The following is a 5,354-nucleotide window of genomic DNA, read 5'->3' as shown; positions in this document are numbered from 1 at the left end:
TTGCATACTTGCTTGGTTATTTTCTTACTTTGTTAATAAAAAGCTTGCCCAGAAAGACAGAACAACTTCACTGTTAATCCTTGAAGACGTTGTCCTGGCTATCCAAATTTTTCAAGAGTTTAAGTAAAGAAATAATGGGAGACTCAATATTTTAATGCAAAGATCATGTTCTATTTTGAATGACCCTCTCCCACAGCACCTAGCACATATCCCCGAAAGAACAAATCTGGGATTCTGAGACTTGTGATGACTGTGAAAAGTCAAATAACAGATCATTTTCTGTACCTAAATATTTGTGCTAAGGGTGACTTGTGCTCCTTCATCCTGGTTAAGAGTCACATTTCTTTTCTTTGTCCAAATCAAATGTTATAGGTTCCAAGCCCCCAACCCACAGTGCTGGCAAGATACTAAATCCTGGTAACTATTGTGACTGCTGTCCCACCCAGGTTCATGCGAAGGCCTGTTGCTCTAACTCAGTGCACCCAGAAAACAACCCTCTGGCCTTTTGTTCACACTGATACCATAAATGTACCCTTCGTTCAAGTTGGTATGGCCTCTGAAAGGTTAACCACTCTGCTCTTCACAAGGATTCAGGGGTCCTTGCTATGACTTTAGCCTCCCAGGGCAACCCATACGGGAGGCTTTCCTACCTGCCCAGGGCAGAGAGAGGCTCAGATCCTTGCCACTTAAGCATCCTGTGAAGCCTGACCCATGTCTCAACCTTGGGGAGGTTTTCAAATCTCCTTTCCCTCTGACTACTTGGTTCTCCATTCTTTCCTCATCTAGGACAGGTCAGCATAATTTCCTGAGAGGCCCAAAGTGGGAGGAGGTCTCTTCTTGAGCCTGAGAATGGTTACTTCCTGGTGTGCCACACAATGGCCCCAGAGGCAAGTGATCAAAAGACCAAGCCCCTTCTAGGGCGTGGGGATAGAGGGCACAGGAAAAGCATCCAGAATAGTTCAAAACACCATTTGTAATATTAGAAGAATATTACATACATTACAAACAACATAAATGTCCCTCAATGCTTAAATAAATGACAGTGCACCCAAACATTGGAATACTATTCAACTGCTGTGACCAAAGACGGCCACCATGATATTTCCCATCCCACATGTCCTTCTTACAATGTGACTTTGGCACTTCTCCCATGGAGACTTGGGGTCTATTGCTCTCCCCTTGAAATTGGTCAGGCTTTTATGGCTTTCAAACAACCAAGTGCAATAGAAGTGAAGCTATGTGACTTTCGAGGCTAGTTTGTAAAAGGCTATACAACACTCTCTTAGTTTGCTGGAACACTGGCTCTTGAAGCCTTTAGCTGTCATTTACGCAGACTGCCCTGAGACCACCGTGGTGTGAGGAAGCCCAAACTAGCTCACACAAAGAGCCCACAAGGAGAGATCCTGAGCCTACACGGAGAAGTCCAGACAGCCTTCATCAGCCTCGTCCCCATGCACTTTCTCCAATCTGGCCACCATCTGAACGTCTATGAGACCACCCAGTCCGGCTCTCACCAAATTCCTGACTCACAGAAACTGTACGATTTAACAAAACGATTATTGTTATTTTAAGCCACTAAGTTTTGAGTGATTTGTTCCTGAGCGATAGATAGCCAGAAAGAATCTTTTGATGCACTAATATGGAACCGTCTTCAATGTATCATATTAAAAAAATAGGGATGCCTGGGTGGTTCAGTCAGCTAAGTGGCCAACTTTGGCTCAGGTCATGATCTCAAAGTTCACGGGTTCCAGCCCCATGTCGGGCTCTGTGCTGACGTCTTAGAGCCTGGAGCCTGTTTCAGATTCTGTGTCTCCCTCTCTCTCTGACCCGAGCCCAGTCATGCTCTGTGTGTGTGTCTCTCTCTCTCAAAAATAAATAAATATTTAAAAAAAATTTTCAAGTATATAATAGTGTATATTGTATGCTCCTTTTGTTTAAAGAGATATAGTCTTGTATATGCATAGATTTCTGGTTTGCCAAGCCTCTGTGTGCATTAGAATCTCCAGGGTGGGGGTGGGGGTGGCTTTTAAAAACTATCAATGCCTGAGCCCACTCTACTTGAATTCAATCATAATATCTAGGAATGGGATCCAAACATTGTTATCTTTTAAACGTTCTCCAGGAGATTCTGATGTGCAGCCAGAATTGACAACTCTTGGTATAGAATAACCAGAAGGTAACACAGGAAATGGGTGCTGTGTCTGCCCCCAGAAGGAACAGCGGGGTAAGAATGGCTAGTGTGGGAGAAAGACTTACTTTATGGTAAACTCTTGGATTTTTTGAATTTATTTACTTGCACATGTTACCTGTTTCCAAGGACAATAAAATTAAAAAAAAAAAAAAAAAGTAGAACACCCATGCAGTGAAAATAAATCAGAATAGCAAATTGGGAATAACCTCTTCAGTAATGGGAGTCAGTTTGGGGCCCGCTATAGGGAGGCCTCAGAGCAAGTGACCTGTCCCACCTGGGAAGTGTGGCTGGTCAGAAAGTACTAAGGAGGCAAATCCTGAAGTAGCCTCTCACCTGAAATGACTTATTTGCTGGTCCACAACACCCCCCACTTTAGTTACGCTTTGGAAAGCAGTTTGGGACAGAGTAATGGCTATAATACGTGACCTCCCAGCTGCCAGCACCTCCGTGAACCCTGAGACCAAGAGGAGGGAAAATGCCCAGACTTACACGGGAGGGGTAAAGACCTGGGTTCTGGCTGGCTGGGCGGCTGACCTGCTGTTATTGAGGAAAAGCGGATTAGCAGGGATTTGGTTATCTGTTTCACTTCTTAGATTCCTGCTGCAGAGAACTAGAGCACTGTTGAACTGGGTAGGTAGTAGCAGACCCAAGTCCAATTCCATGGAGCCCCTGGGGATGTGTATGTGGGAAGGCGGAGAGGCCCACAACATTAAATAGCAGTCTGAGATACTGAACTGGGAGGGAGAAGAAACACCAAAGACTGGCCTAAAGCTTCCTCTCTAGCATCTTCTCCTTGTACTGGGGCATAGCCATATGTTCTTGGTTTTAGGCATTAGGCAGCTCTCAGTCTGGAAATCTCCCACCATTTAACCTTAAATTCCACTACTTGTCAGTTGCATGACCTTGTTAAGTCACTTAATATTGTGACCCTCAGTTTCCTCATCTGTAATGTGGATTAAAATGTATGGAATATTGGGTGCCTGGCTGTCTCAGTTGGTTGAGTGTCTACTCTTGATTTCAAGTCGGGTCATGATCTTACGAAACGTGAGATTAAGCCCCACATCGGGTTCCTCACTGACAGCTCAGATCTTGCTTGGATTCTCTGTCTCTCCTCCTCTGCCTCTCCCACCTCCCCCCGCCCCCAAAACAAATAAACTTAAAAAAACCCCACATATTGTTTTAGGGGCATCTGGGTGGCTCAGTCGGTTGAGCGTCTGACTGCAGCTCAGCTCAGGTCATGATCTCACGGTTCATGAGTTTGAGCCCCAAATCAAGCTCTCTGCTGTCAGCCCAGAGCCTGCTTCAGATCCTCTGTCTCCTCTCTCTCTGCCCCTCCCCAGCTTGCATGCTCTCTGTTTCTGTCTCTCTCTCTCAGAAATAAACTTTTTTTAAAAAAAGAAGAAAATGCATACTCTTTAAGAAATAAAATAGAATGTATGGAATAAGAGAAAGAAAATGATAGCCATTGTTACATTAAACCAGTTTTTATTGGTGACTATTACATGCAAGGATGCAAGGTGGATTCTAATATTTGACAACATAACTGTTGTAGTGGTTAAGAGCGGGCTTTGGAGTCAGGTGTAACTGGGTCAAAATCATATTACTGTCACTTATTAACTGGGACCTTGGGCAAGTCACCTAACATCTCTGAGTCTCATTTCCTTACCTGTAAAGGGAGAATCATAATATAGCACCTCCTTGAAAGCTGCTGTAAGGATTATATCAAATAATGAATGTGAAGAGTTTTGTGCCTCCAGAAATATGTATCCAGAAATCAGCATCTGTTGCCATTGTATGTTTTGCAGTCTATAGGGAGTGAGAAAGTACTTTACACCCATTGTCTTACTTGAGCCTCTCCAGGACTGGGAAGGAGAGACACATGGGGGGGGGGGGGCATTAACTATCTTTGATGTTCATTGACTTATCCCCAGTCACAAGGGACAGCATCAGGAGTAAACCCAGGTGTTCTGATTCCCCATATGACTTGTGACTTCTGGAAGCTCTGAATCTGATGGTTGACAGAAACTTGAGGATCAACTCTAGACAAAAAAGGGAGTTCCTTAAAATTACTGTGAAGACGTTCATTGGAAATGGAAGGAAAGGAAGTTAACAGTTTGGCTTCTTTCACAGGTGCTCTTGACCTTCCACTCCCGCCTAGTGGACTCCCGCAGGCTATAAACAGGAGAGAATGAATAAACATATATTTAACCTTAGATAGCGCCCAGTTAGGGGGCAGATATTAAATCAGGATGACACGATTAGATGTGACTGGAAGGATAGGAGAGAGGGGGAGGGGGGGGATTTAGGCTGAGACCTGAGACAGGAAACCAGGCAGCAGGAACCATGGTCAGTCCCCAAAGAGAACAAGCTCGGCTGGCAAAGGAGGCCAGGATGGGTGGAGAGCAGAGAGAGGCGGAGATGCCAGGTAAGAAAGGCGCGGGCGCCCAGAGCATTCAGGTCCTGGAAAGCATAGGGAGGGATTTAATTTTGTCTATACATGTCAAGAAAAGACACTGAGGATTTTAAACGAGGTTGGAATTATATTTCATATTTATCTTTACACTTTTATTCACATCTTAAAAGGCGTCTCTGGCTAATTGGAACCTTCAGTGGAGAGTTGGTTGTACACTAATGGCAAAGCCCCTAACTTTCTCGCTGACCTTTCCCCATTTAGGACCTTTATTCCGCATCTACTAAGGGGCAGTGGGAGAGAACGGGGTTCCAAGGGATCACTGATAAAGACCTTTCCCCCTCCAAAAGGCAGAACACTCAACAGTCTAGACAAAAAGCTTCCGGGTCTCTTCGGACACTTTCCTTGCTCCGGTTTTCAGGTGGAAAACCTTTCATAATTCCTCGCAGCCCCCAGCGGAGAAGGAACCTCCCGAAGACTAAGGGACTCGTGGCCCTGCCGGACAACCAATCGTGAGAAGGAAAACAGCCAGGGGGCGGTACCCCCGCCGTCCGGGCCGTGTCATTGGCTGGCGGCCGCGTCGCTCGCCCGCGGGGCCACGTGACTGCCACCGCCCGGGCCGTCGTACTAGCTGGGTGTTCCGCACCTCTCCGCCGGTGCTTTCTGGCCGCCCTCCGCGGTCCCGCCCGGCCGGGCCCCGCCTTCCTCGGGGCCGGACGATGGGCGGGGAAGGGGACGGGCCGGTTAAAGGGA

This window comes from Hyaena hyaena, unplaced genomic scaffold, assembly GCF_003009895.1.
Source record: "Hyaena hyaena isolate Hyena2069 unplaced genomic scaffold, ASM300989v1 scaffold_157, whole genome shotgun sequence".
Lineage (NCBI taxonomy): Eukaryota > Metazoa > Chordata > Mammalia > Carnivora > Hyaenidae > Hyaena > Hyaena hyaena.
The sequence above is the reverse complement of the archived record's forward strand: the minus strand, read 5'-3'. Positions refer to the sequence as shown.